We start from the raw sequence: 14,775 nt of genomic DNA on the forward strand, positions 1-14,775 counted from the left end.
TGAATCATTAATGGCAGAGGAAAAGAAAGTTTACAAATAGCAGTGATTCTAAATAATAAATCTGTTTATCTAGAAAGTAGCTTATCGTGTTTCATAAAAGCAATTTCTCATATTGCAATGCAGGAAAATGTCAGATCTTACAATTCAATGTGTCAAAGTACAGAGAATACGGTCAAAGAAAAGAAAAAAAACTCAGTATAAATGCAGACACAATGCTAAATCCTGTTGAGGAAAGTAAAAATATTCTAAAGTAATATGGATATTACATTTAACAGTAAATTACCTGATAGACAATGATCAAAAGGCAGAGAAAGCATCATCTTGGCATTAAGTTTTTTTTTTAAGAATAGAAAATACTAAGGAAAAATGACCAATATTTTCTTTACCACTGAACTCTCCTTCTAAACCTACATTTTAAATTTAAAGCCAAACATAATCTTTAGCCTGTATATCAATAAAACATCTAAGCATGGAACAAAAAATGCTTTAAAAGTTATGAAGAAGGTAGAAATCATTTTTAAAACATTCAAATTTGTATCTGATTGAGATTCATGACCTTTACAAAAAGGGCTTAAAAAGAGAAATTCTAAAGTTTTCTAAAATTTGAGTTAAAAAAAAAAAACTCATTCTCTGTTAATTCCAAGTTTAGGAAAATCACAAAATTATAGTAAAATATGGGTACAGACAGTACCAAAAAATTATGCAGTCAATGCTAACTACCATTTCTGCATGAATAGCAAAAAAGGGCTGTTCCCCTATGACTGTGAATTTAGAAATCTGATTGGCTTTCTAAATCCCTATTATTATGCAGAAGGTTGATAAGAACACACAAAACAGCTAAAGGAAATAAAGCAATTTCAAGTTTGCAAAACTTGCACTGCACATAATTGTGAGTTCTAAGAATCTTGCAGGGCTTGGAGGGCTTGGATTGTCTCCGTCCAAGACCTGCAAAGGAGGGAACACTTCCTGGCACAGGCAAGACCTACCTGAGTCTCCCAGGTCCCAATGCCCAGACCCAAGACACCTGCAGCAGTACCTGGGCAACTACTGGCCTTGTGTTGCCCACCGCACAGCCCAGCACCCTGAGGCAAGCTTGCTGGCCAGCCCCTCAGCTGATTTCTGAACTGCACCAACTATGCAATTCCTGGCCTGGCGCAGACCCAATCAATGTCTGGGGTAGAACCCATATCACTACCACCGGCTCTACAGTAAAGCCCATTTTGCATATACATCTGAGATTACCTAAACCTTTTAGGCCTATCAGAAGAACTCATGAGAGGCCAGGTAAATCACTCATTATTTGTTTCAAACATAAAACATCTAAATGCAATTTTATATGCAAACTCTGAAATTATTTCTAAAGATTCACAATCACATAAGCCATACATGGTATCAACTATACTGAGCAGGGGAGCAAAAAGGATTGGAAAACATCAGACACAATAATCTGACACTTCTTACTTGTTTCATTATTAATGAATACAAAGAACACTATTTTAAAGAACCACAACAATTTGCACATTTTTCAGCAACTACCTCTCCAAAAAAACCAAGCTTACAGAAAAAGGGTTTACTATATTCTCATCCTGTATGCAATGCTATACCTAGCACAGGTATTTGCTGATCATATATTCTCTTAATCTTAATACCAATACAGGAATTCTTTTACATGCAAACACATCTAAACACATGAAAGTATTTTCAGTGTCTATTTAGATGAGTTTAACTTTCCTCAAAATCTCAAATATTTAACAAAACTATAATAATCACAAATATAATCATAAAAGCATAAAGGAAAATCATAATCTGTTACCCAATGCTTCTCCTTGACTTATTCTTTTTGAATTTTTATTTTATTTTATTTTATTTTGAGAGAGAGAGAGTAAGCAGGGAAGGGGCAAAGGGAGAGAGAGAGAGAGAGAGAGAGAGAGAGAGAGAGAATCCCAAGCAGGCTCCAGGCTCAGCATGGAGCCTGAGGTGGGGCTCCATCCCACAACTCTGGGATTATGACCTGAGCCGGAACCAGGAGTTGGATGCTCTGCCAACCAAGTCACCCAGGACTATCTTCATTGACAACTCTTTGAATAGTGAAATCTTATTAAAATGAATCTTAAGAGAAGGAAGGAAAAATAAGATAAAAACAGAGAAGGAGGCAAACCATAAGAGACTCTTAAATACAGAGAAAAAACTGAGGGTTGCTGGAGGGGTGGTGGGTGGGAGATAGGCTACATGGCACTTGTTGGAATGAGCACCGGGCGTTACACGTAAGTGATGAATCACTGGGTTCTATACCTGTAAACAATACTATACTGTATGATAACTAATTTGAATTTAAATAAATTTTAAAATATAAAATTAATCTAAAAACAAAAACAAAAACCTTGCATTTGCTTGGTTCTCTACTGTGCTATAACATACAGTACTTCATTTTCATTCTTAAAAGTGTTCTAGCCAGCTGTGATTATTACATTTGAGAGATGATGAAACTAAGGCTCAGCAATGGAAATCACTCTCCTAAAGTCAGACAGCAAATACGTGCAATGAACTGACTACACGTTTAGTATTGCCAAGTATAACTGACCTCTTTGCTAGACTCAGCTACCACAAAAAAAATAAGCCAAAAGCCCACTAAATTAAGAATAAGCTTGCAGTGGGACGACTGGCTGGCTAGTCAGTTAAGCCTCTGACTTCGGCTCAGGTCATGATCTCGTGGTTCGTAAATTCAAGCCCTGTGTCGGGCTCTGTGCCGACAGCCCACAGCCTGCTTCAGATCCTGTGTCTCCTTCTCTCTCTGCCCCTTCTCCACTCATGTTCTGTCTCTCTCTGTCTCTCAAAAACAAATGAACGTTTAAAGAAAATGTCTAAAAAGACTTTAATTTAAAAAAAGAATAAACTTGCAGTACCAAGCCCAGACGTTTTCACAGAATTATGCTCAATTTTTAAGAAACGTAATCCAATGTTATTTAAGCTATTCCTGAGCCCTAGAAAGAAAAGAAAATGTTTTAAAATTCTTTAAGAATCAAGCCTAAATGGGTAAAAAAAATTTGACATACGGCCCAAAAAACTTCAGAACAATTCTATGTAAGAGTATCAATGAAAATTCTTTTAAAAACTGAGGAAGCAGGGGCGCCTGGGTGGCGCAGTCGGTTAAGCGTCCGACTTCAGCCAGGTCACGATCTCGCGGTCCGTGAGTTCGAGCCCCGCGTCGGGCTCTGGGCTGATGGCTCGGAGCCTGGAGCCTGTTTCTGATTCTGTGTCTCCCTCTCTCTGTGCCCCTCCCCCGTTCATGCTCTGTCTCTCTCTGTCCCAAAAATAAATAAAAAACGTTGAAAAAAAAAAATTAAAAAAAAAAAAAAAAAACTGAGGAAGCAAAATCCAAGAGCACATTAAAATAATATAGTGACTATTATAATAATATATATCATGACTAAATAATATATTTATAATTATAATATATCATATTATATATAATAATATATCATGACTAAAAATATATCATGACTACAAATATAATAATATATAATATATATTATTATATATATTATAATAATTCTACTATTGAAGAATGCTTCAATAGTAGTACATCTGTTATATAATTTTTGTGTGCATGTGTGTGTATGGATAAATACATATAAATGTATGTCTAAACAAACACATATTCTCTAGCTCTGTTTGCTGAAAGGGCACAGGAGCAACACCCAATATCAATAACCATCTAGATCTTTGCTTCTAAATATTTGGGGCAGGAAAAGTTCAAGATAAGCCTGCATATCTCACTGTGCCCAAAAGGGAGGGGATGCTCAAAGAATGATGGGACATGTCAAAAGGACACAGAATCTCACATAAAGGATTCCCATGGGCCAAACTTATGACAATGTAAGCAGCAATATAAATAACAATATTAACAGATTATAACTCATTGAATAGCATAGGAAACCATAAATCCTAATAGATAAAAATAAATAAATTGAAAGCTTAATAAGGAGATATTTATACAGTTTTTTAAAACAAAACAAAAAAACTTTAGCAAAACATAGAAGGACTCTAGCATAGATCTTAAGCAATCAGAGTGAATACTACCAGTAACAGAACAAAATGAGATTGTATGCCACCTGATAAGATGTAATGAAAAGAATACAGTTCCACCTCTGTGACATTCCTGCCAAACATGCCTCAAGAATCTAATCACAAGGAAACATCAGAAAACAAAAATTAAAGGAGACTATAAAATAACTGGCCTGTAATCTTCAAAGGTGTCAATATTATGAAAATCAGGGAAAGACTAATGACTATATTTGAGAGTGAAGGGATGTTTAAAGGACCTGAAAACAAGAAAATGCAATGCATCATTTTGGACTGGATACTTTCACTACAAAGAACATTACTATTACAAATGGTGATATATAAAGGACTAAAGATTCGTTGAAAGTAATATGTCAATGGTAGCTTTTTGATTTTGATGGAAATATTGTGTTTATGTGGATCTGCCTGTTTTAGGAAATATATACACTGAAGTACTGAGGAGCGATGGGACATGAGGCAAATTTTTCAAGGAAATAAAAGTTCTTTGTACAATAATTGCAACTTTTCTAAAAAAATTATTTTTAAAATAAAATAAAAGAGAACAAAATTTAAGAAAATATGCAAGATCTGTGTAAAGATATTTTTTTAAATGTCCTTTCTAAGGACTTAAACACTTAAATGGAAAGGCATACCATATGCTGGGCAGGAAAAGTCAACATCTGAAAGATATTTCTCTGTTAGTCCATCTAAAGACATTCCCAATAAAACTATCAATAGGTTTTTGGAGTTTGACATATTAATTTTAAATTAAAAATAATGAGGGAAAATAAATAAGAATAGCCTGAAAAGTTCTGGAAACATGTTATAAAGCTACAACAATTAAAACATTGAAGTAATGATGATATATAAATAGATCGCTATACAGAAATAGAACCAACCTAAATCACTGTCAATATTGCACCGGTTAAATAAATTATGGTACATGCATACTAGGTAATACTGTGCAATCATTTTAAAAAGAGGGATTTCTACATGTACTCATATTTTAAAAACCACATTCAAGTTATAGTGGTAAATGAAAAAATATTCAGAACAGCAAGTACAGATACTACGATACATAAATGTGTAAAAAAAAATGTGTATATATACATATATATGCTTTACAAAATATCTTATATAGGCTGTATGGAATATCTCTGGAAAGCCCTAAAAGAAATCCTTTAACAGTGGTTAACTGGGGCACCTGGGTGGCTCAGTCGGTTAAGTTTCTGACTTCAGCTCAGGTCATGATCTCATGGTTCCTGAGTTGCCCCCCTGCCCCAACGTATCGGTGTGGAGCCTGCCAGGGAGTCTCACTCTCTCCTTTCTCTCTGCCTCTCTTCCACTCGCATTTTCTCTATCAAAATAAATAAATAAACTTTAAAAAAAATTTTTTAAAAAGTGTTTAACCAAAAAGAGGAAACTGGCTGTCTGATGGCAAAAGTGAGAGTATGTACTTTTTACCCATTTATATCTTCTAAATGTTACACCTTGTTGAATACTTTGCATTGTCTATTTAAAATAATATGCATTTTATATATATACACATACATATACATATATGTGTATATATATACACACACATATATACGTGTATGTATATATACATACACGTATATATACACATATATGTATATGTATGTATATATGTGTGTGTGTGTCTGTGTATATATATATAAAATATATTATAATGATTTTTACTAAGTTAAATTATCAAAAAGGAATGAATTTCCCTATTGCGGGCCCAAATTCCACCTAATGAAAGCTGCCCTGAAAATTCAGAATTCTCAGTAAAGTGTCCAAATTTCAGGTGATAGTTCCTTTTGAGAGTTAAACAGATAAAAACAAAATGGGTGAGATAAGCAGACTGCAAGACAAAACACCTGCACCTTCAGTTTTACCCACATAGGGACACCAGTGATCTTTCTAAGTATCTGATAGATTCTCAAAACAGAAAAGAAGGAACAAGCCTGATGTTGAATCAGAGAAAATATCCTTAGGACCAGAATTTCAACAAATGTCTGGTGAAAAACTAGTTAGAAGATGGAGATAAAGACAGAGCCAAAGTGAAGAATTTGATTTCTTCTTTAACCTCATTCAAAAGGAGAAAATGTTACTGCATGAAGAATGCTCTGATGAGAAAGTTGAGTACTCTAGAGGGTCAGAGAAGCCCAGCAGTTAAAAAAATACATTGTTTAAACTACTCTTGAACACAACCCATGTCCATCTGCTGGGATCTGCCTGTCACCAAACGATGTGCTTTCCCAAAAAGCAAGACTTCCCAGAAAGAGCCATGAAGAGCAGACAAGCATGTTTTGGATCCAGGTTATAGTTCTTCTTATGAGTCTGATCAGGAGATGACACTGAGGACATTAGGCAACTAATGCCTGACATGCTCTAGATGAACTGGGAAAGTTCAGATTTCTGAACATGCCACACTAAAAATGAGAACAGAATTATGAAATCCCCTAAAAGTGCTCACACACACACACACACACACACACACACACACACACACAAAAGGTACTATCTTTCTAGCCAACTGCTCTTACTTTGGTATTTCTCTCTAAATTCAAGTTTCCAATTCCTCCTCTAGAAAACAATAAATCAATAATATTTAGTGTATCTATTTTGTATGGTTATCAAATATATTTTCAAATGGATAAACTACTAAGGCTTGAGTGCTAAAGAAGTAAACAATTTCAGACACAGGTTTGGAAAAATGTACTGATGTGTACTGATTACACAACTAAACTGTCACTGTATGTTTCCTTCAATTTTGTTTATTAATTCTCACTATAACTGGACAAATTTAACAGAAAAAAGATATAACCTGCATATACATAATTCATCCAAATCCTCTCCATCCCTTTAAGTCATGCCACACAGCAGGATTTAATAAGGGATATTAGGACTTTCCATATTATCATGCTATGGGCAACCATCAGTGAAACATTCATTATCAACATGTATGAGTAGGACCGGAAGAGACAGAATCCTATTACAGCAAAAAAGATGAACAAGGTAAGCTTTAATAATGTAAGCAAGAAAGGAAAAAAAACACAGACTAGGAGAAGAAACACGGATTGCTGTGCAAGACTACATATCATGAAGGTAGAATGTATGTCCCACTTGGACAAAGGTCCCCAAAACACAGCCACTAGAAACCTGGGGTCTATCCACCATTTAATAAAGGTTTTATTTTTCTTATTTGTAAATACCTAAATTCATGTTCAGGAAATCTGTTTCTCAACTGAGTCTTTCTGATTATAAATGCAACAATATTCATTCTAAAAACATTTTAGGAAGGAAAATCAAAATTACCAGTAATCTCACCACCAAATTAGCATTTCAGCATATTTTTTCTAACATATACACATTTATAAACACATTTAAACATAACTGGGCTCATGTAATGTATACAATTTTGAATAATGCCTTTTTTCATTAAACATAGGTTTGGGGGCACCCTAGTAGTTCAGTCAGTTGAGTGTCTGACTCTTGATTTCAGCTCAGGTCATGATCTCATGGTTTGTAAATTCGAGCCCCAAGTAAGGCTCTGCTCTAATAAGGCAGAGCCTGCTTAGGATTTTCTCTCTCTCTCTCTCTCTCTCTCTCTCTCTCCCTCTCCCTCTCTTTTCCCTTCCCCCACTCATACTGTATGTCTCTCTCCTTCTCTCTCTCTCTCAAAATAAATTTAAAAAAATTTTTAATTAAAAATTAATAAACATAGCTTTGGAATAATTCTAACATCTTAAAATATTCATCCAAGTTACAAGTATCACATCACAGTGTGCAGTTAAAATAACCTTGGGATAAACACTTAGGTTATTTCTATTATTTGGTTAGCAAAATAGATGAGAGATCAATATTTCATTGATGGGGGCAATATAGCACCAAGCCTTCTTTGCAGAGGTCCTGGTAAAGTGAATAAATGAGAAACACAGCTCTGGTGATCAGCTCTAATGATCCACTGAACACGACATCCTTACTAAGCCAGCTCTTTAATTCATATTTTCACAAATACTTGTTTGCCTTGATTCCCTTGTTATCATTTTCAGAGTTTTGTTTAGTTTTTAACAAACTGAGAGAATGAAAGTGACGAGCCTTAAAATTCAGTGACTTACCACACACCTGCAATGAGCTCAGCCAAGTAGAGAGAAGAGTACTGTCTATTTGTGGCCCAGAGAAACCTAGAGGATAAGGTAGAGTCAGATTTAGATTTTTCTCAACCTGGCTTTAAGCAACACTCCTTTGAGGTCAGGCCAGAACTTCTAAGTAGAACCAGCAATAGTGATTTCTTTTAACAGTAAAGATGGAGGATGGGACAACGGTATGTAAAGCTATATGCACCTGCACTTGCCATCAGACAAGAATTAGAAAATAGTAATTGTGTTTCAAAAAAGAGGGAGGGGCTAATGTAAATGAGGCTCCTTGTAGAGCCTTAGAACTGTATTGTTCAGACAGCAGCCTGCAGTCCTACCCAATTGGAGGGCTATATCAATATTTTCATAATATGTGATATAGAACAAAACAGAAAATATCAGAAGTGGCAAAGGTGGCAAAGTATTGTTTTGTGAAATTTTTGTTTCAGTTTTGTGTGTGGGGGGGGTGTATGTGTGTTGGGTCAGGATGGGTAAAATTATTTCCTACTGTGTGCCCTAGTTTTAATTTCCTTAAATTTTTCATATATGCAGAAGTAATTAATTTGTACAACAAATGTTTCAGTAACTATATTATACAGTTGATGAGACAATGGTGTGCTGGTATGACACAAGTGATAAAAATATTTGGGTCCCTGCCCTTGCACAATTCTTACAGTTTAGAAACCATCAAATAACCACATAAATATAGAGCAACAGTGTAACTAAACATTCACACTCAAAATAATCCTTTTTCAGGAAATGTTAGGGAATCACTTATCTATTGTGTCCATTGCTGTATGCTTAAATCTTATGGAAGGAAACATTTAGGAAATTAAGATAGATTATCATTAGGAAAGCTGATTCAGGTTGAGGAAGAGGTGGGGGAGCCGGGTCAGGATTCTCTGAGGAAGTACATTCAAGAAGAGACTGGAAAGATGTACCAAAAAGAAAGTAGGAAGAAAGTGTGGCAGAAATCAGCAGTTTGGCAAAGGCCTGCACAGTTTGTGAAAAAGAAAAGCCAAAGGGCAGATAGGAAAACTAAAAACATCTAGATAAGGTTTGGGGGTTGCTTAGGATAGGGGGAGACAATGCAGGAATTTTAAGTCTCCTGAGAGCAATGAGAATGATTCAATTTGCATTTGAAAAGATCATTAGTGGTGCAGAAATAGGAAGGAGGCTAGAGTGGCTACTGAGATGCTGCCAAGTAGAGACTGGAAGACTGATCTAACCTATTTAGGAAGCAGAAGTGACAAGGTTTGGTGATGTGATGAGGGCTGAGAAACTATGAAATACCTGGGATAACTCGTAGGTTTCCTAAGTGAGCAGTGATAAGATGCATGAGAAACCCAGAGAGGCAGAGCTGAGAGGGAAGATCCTGGTTCAGCTGGTTACAGTTAACAAGTAGAGATGTCAAATTAAAAACTAGAACTGGGGGACGCCTGGGGGGCTCAGTCGGTTTAGCGTCCGACTTCAGCTCAGGTCATGATCTCACAGTCCGTGAGTGCGAGCTCTGTGTCGGGCTATGTGCTGACAGCTCAGAGCCTGGAGCCATCTTCAGATTCTGTGTCTCCCTCTCTCTCTGCCCCTCCCTTGCTCATGCTCTGTCTCTCTCTGTCTCAAAAATAAATAAAAACATTTTTTAAAAAATTTAAAAACTAGAACTGAATGGAAATATAAAAAAAAAAAAAAGAAGTCATCATCCAAAGGGTTTTTGATGATAATACCATTCTGCTCCTTAAATATTTACCCACAATAATGTGTAATACAAACCCTCCAAAAATCTAAAATAAATCTTAAAAGATTCTAAGGAGCAACAATTCATAAATGCCACAGTAGCTGAACCCACTGTGTATCTACAAATATAGAGCAACAATGTAACTAAACATTCAGACGCAAAATAATCCTCTTCCAGGAAATGGTAGGGAATCACTTGTCTATTATATTCACTTGTTGTATGCTCCACATCTAACATAGCAGCACGACACACAGCAGGTGTTAAAATATCTAATGAAGAAATATATACCCACCACTAGGCAGAATAAACTACCCAGCAAAAATACGACAAATAGCCCAAATAAGCAATTGTGCAAGGAAAAACTCTGTACTATGAAACATACAAATGTATAGCAAGGATATTTCTCAGGGATAAAAGGGAAAGGAGTTATTTACTCTATCATACCCTAATAGTATCAGAACTAGATTCTGTTCCCTAAGAATCAGCTAAATTTCAATACCAGAAATTCTATCCCTAGAAAACCAATGGTAAAATATGCTCACCATTCCCTATTACCCCTAGATATGAAAAAGAATCAAAATGTAATAAAAGTTTGATGTTTAAAGCTATAGTAAAATCTCATCTCGGTTATTAAAACAAAGAAAAGTTAGAAGAAAATTTATGAAAATAAAAAGCAATTACTGATGATTTTTCCCCCTGTTAACAAAAGTTATACCGATACATGGGAGAAAATTCAGAAAATGCACACAGAAACAAAAGAGAAAAATAACCCATAAGCCCATCACCCAGAAGTAACTAACCACTTTCAACATTTTGTACAGAACTTTTTCTGTGCATACATGGGGGTAGAGAGTAAATAGTGATCCACAACTAATGATATAATTGTTTAAGACTATGAAGGAGATTACAGAATGCTGCTATGGCTAGTGTACAGTATTGAGGGAAGACTAACTTGAAGAAGCAACAACTGAGCTGAGCTATCTGAAGGGTGAAATGGAATTAACCAGATAAAGATGCACAGGTCAGGGTAGCAGTCCAGGCAGAGGGAACAAGAATGTGAGCAGGAAGACGCCTGGGCGGCTCAGTCCCTTAAGCGTCTGACTTTGGCTCATGTCATGATCTCGTGGTTTGCGAGTTTGAGCCCCACATTGGCCTCTGTGCTGACAGCTCATAGTCTGGAGCCTGGTTTGGATTCTGTGCCTCCCTCTCGCTGTCCCTCCCCTGCTCTCTCTCTATATATCTCTCAATATGTAGAGAGATGTAGAGAGATATGTTAAATAAACATTAAAAATTAAAAAAAAAAAAAAAAAAGAATGTCAGCAGGGCACTGGGGAGAATGTTGGGTGGAAGGAGGAGACTGGCTGGGCAGAGCCTTACTGAGAGAGCTGAGAGGACTTGATCCTTGGGAAAAGGAGGATTGGATTGTTGCAACTGCTTAGGTGGGGAAAGGGTTAGACCCTGCAAGTGCAGACTTCTGTGATCAGCATCTTCTCCCCCAAAGGGTATAGAGGGTCGAGAAACAGGAGAATCTTTGGGGGTGTGCAGGGAATAAAAAGACAGTGATCCAATATTTTAAATTTGTATTTTAGGTTCCACACAACCTTCTACACTGGTAGCAAATAAGGAAAAAAGTGACTTTAACTCTTGCACAACTACCAAGAAATTCATATTAGAAATGGAGGTGGGCAGAGGAGCATTAAATATTCATATTAACAAAAAAATATAAATCTTAAAAAACTGAAAGACCTGCATTAGCAACTGAGTGTAATGACAATATGGAATATACCTGTTTTATCACCATATCTCTAACAAGTATATAACAAATAAATTAGTATCAAGGGAATAATCATTAGCTGTATGAAGAAAAACCAGGCTAACATAAAGGGATGATCTTAAAAACATCCAGACAAGTAAAACACACCAGTATCCTCAGGACAAAGCCCCACACAAAGACTTCTGGCCTCTCTAGAAGTGGACTTGGTAGTGAAGTAGAGTAGGCCCCTCAAAGGCCTGGAGAGAGTATCTCTCAACACTATCACTCCTTCATTCATCCATTCACTCAAGAGAAAATGTTGAACCCAGAAATTCCAGTACTAGGTCTATATCCAAGATTAAAGAAAACATACATCCATACTAAAACCAGTTCACGAATGTTCATAGCACACTGTTCATAATAGCCAAAAACTAGAAACAACACATCAACTGATAAACAAAAAGTAATATATCATACAATGTAATATAAGTCAGCCATAAAAAGGAATAAAGTACTGACAGATGCTACACGACAGATGAACCTTGAAAATGTTATGCTAACTCAAAGAATCCAGTCACAAAAACCCATATATTATATGATTATATTTATATGAAAGGTCCAGAATAGGCAAATCTATTGAGACAGAAAGCAGATTAGTCATTGCCTCAGGCTAGAGAGGATGGGAGCTGGAAAGAAAGGGACAACTGCTAATAGGAACAGGGTTTCTTTCTGAGGTGATAAAAAATGCTCTCACATTGGTGCCCCTGGGTGGCTCAGTTGGTTGAGCCTCTGACTCTTGATTTCAACTCAGGTCATGATTCCAGGGTCGTGGGATTGAGCCCCACATCAGGCTCTGCACCGCCACTATGCATGGAGCTTGCTTAAGATTCTCTCTCCCTCCTCTCCTCTCCCCCCTCCATTTGCATTCTCTCTCTCTCTCTCTCTCTCTCTCTCTCTCTCAAACAAACAAAAAATTTAAAAATGTTCTTACATTAATTGCGGTGATAGTAGTACCACTGGACTGTATACTTTAAATATGTGGATTCTATGGTATATGAATTACATCTTAATTATTTAAAAAGAGAAAGGATATTTTAGCACCCCACATATCACGGTAAATTGCCACAAATACAACAAAGGGAAAAAAAACATAGAACCTGTCCTCAAAGCCCTAACATTCTAACAGACAGGAAAAGCCAGTCAAGAGAGAATGACAAGATAATGAGAAAAAGAAAGAAAAGGAAGAATTCACAGACTACCCCAAGGTTAGTTATGCACCTAACCTACCTCTGGATGATTCAGAAGGTGTCAAGAAGAGAATTCAAAATACCAGATTTTTATTCTTAATTTGAAGTTTACATCTAACTGACTTTTTAAAAATTATGTACCTGTTCAGTTTCTTAAAATCTTCATTCTTATAGAAAGGTTAGGCATTTTTAAAAGCATTTGTACACCTACAAAAAGGTTTAAAACATATATTTTTAACTTTAGAAAAGCAACCGATTAAAATCTGCTAATTAAACGAAACAAGTCTCCGATTTAAATTGGATTTTACTACAAGTTCGTGGAGTGTTGTAAAGATTATGTGCAAACTTTTCATAACGTCTTAAATTGGGAGAAAGAGGGGCCTAAAAAACCGGAACAGCCGTGTAATACATTCCAAAACAAAGCATGGGGGTTGGGAGGAGACCAGCAAGGCAGAATTTGAGTAATGATCGTAAAGAAGAACCAAGTGCTTCAAAGCAAAAATGGACCTTCAAGAATTAAAGCCACTAATTTTCAACCACAACACTTCGAAATTATAGTATTAGTTACTGTTACCATAGAAACAGCGAAGCCGAATTTCCTAAAATTAAAAATGAAAATTACTGCAAAATCAAGTGGGTGTAATAGAGCAAAATTTGGTCCGAACTAGGTGGAACTGAGCCTAACAGAAACTTTCACCAAAATAAAAGTGAACCAACGCCAACTTCTAACCTACATTTCCGAAGCAGGGCTTGATAAATCACCTTGCGGTGTAATTTACCATGTGCTAAAAAAAAAGTTTGCCCTCTCTTCTGCTGGAGCAGAAACCAAGTAAAACCCCTCCTGGGCATCGCCCACCACCAAAGCCAGCCCGTGCAGACCTGCACCGTGCAGCTTAGGGGAAGACCCGGTCCGAGTTTACCCGGAAAGCATCTGAATTGAGCCCTGCAGGTTCCACTGGGTTAAGCCTGGAGGAAAAAGCGAAGCTCGAACCCGGAGCCACAGCTTGCTTGCCTCCCTCCTCCACATCCCCACCCTATGCCACGTCTTGCGTGCCTGGCATTCCACGCGAAGCGATCCAAATCATTTATTAAGCACCCACTGTCTACACCACATCGTGGCTTCAGGTACTGCGGGAAGAAATGGCCCCTTGAGGGAAAAATCAAAAGGACAGCACGGGGACTGAGGACGAACCCGGGAGAGAGGCTGCCTGCCTGCGGTGAGGTGTTCTGGAGAGGAGCCCCCGCCTTCACCCCCTGGGTCGTGACAGTCCCAGAGAAGAGATGGCACCGAGGGTGCAGCAGGCCGTGCCTCCCAGGAGTCCGCCTCAGACCAGGCTGGGAGGGGAATGGAAAGGAGTCAGCACCCCTGGACCACCCGCGCGCTCCTCTGCCCCAAGGAGCGCGACCTGCACTCCAGCCCCCAGGAGAACGGCGAGCGCGGGGACCGAACCCCCGAGAGGGCCGGAGCGGACTGTCACTGGCTCCCGCCTTCCTCCGCTGCGACCATGGCTGGCCACTCTCTCCCCGACATGACAGCCGCGGCGGCCGGGGACCGAGCGTCTGCTGCCCGGCGTCTCCGCTGCCCCGGCCGCCGGCACCCCCAGCGGCCCGGCGCAGAGAGGGGCAGTGCCGAGAAGACAGCCCTGGCCCCTTCCCCCACCATCCCTATCGTCCGGACTCGGGAAAAGCGGTTACCTGGCGCGCGGGTGGGGACGGAGATACAACCCCAAGGAGGAAGATGAGGAGGAAGAAGGTGGCCTCCGGCCGAGGGAGATTTGGGAAATTTGGAAGACTTGTTCCGCACTGGGTGACAGCTGTTCGCTGCGCACGCGC

General features: G+C 38.1%; 1 protein-coding gene across 18 annotated transcripts in view; it reads right to left on the reverse strand.

Moving 5' to 3' along the window:
- The window catches only part of KDM4C (lysine demethylase 4C), a 443,090-nt gene extending 428,315 nt beyond the window's left edge, over positions 1-14,775 (reverse strand). For 10 of the 18 annotated variants that reach the window (XR_009251711.1, XM_058695407.1, XM_058695402.1 and 7 more), the window contains exons 1-2: positions 14,638-14,771; positions 8,190-8,255 (exon numbers count right to left, since the gene is read on the reverse strand). The gene's annotated coding sequence lies outside the window, so the exon portion shown is untranslated. Of the gene's footprint in view, positions 1-8,189; positions 8,256-14,637 lie in introns of all 18 variants that reach the window. The other 8 variants (XM_058695404.1, XM_058695400.1, XM_058695398.1 and 5 more) reach the window with 5 other exon arrangements.

The sequence above is a fragment of the Neofelis nebulosa genome, chromosome 12 (genome assembly GCF_028018385.1).
Source record: "Neofelis nebulosa isolate mNeoNeb1 chromosome 12, mNeoNeb1.pri, whole genome shotgun sequence".
Lineage (NCBI taxonomy): Eukaryota > Metazoa > Chordata > Mammalia > Carnivora > Felidae > Neofelis > Neofelis nebulosa.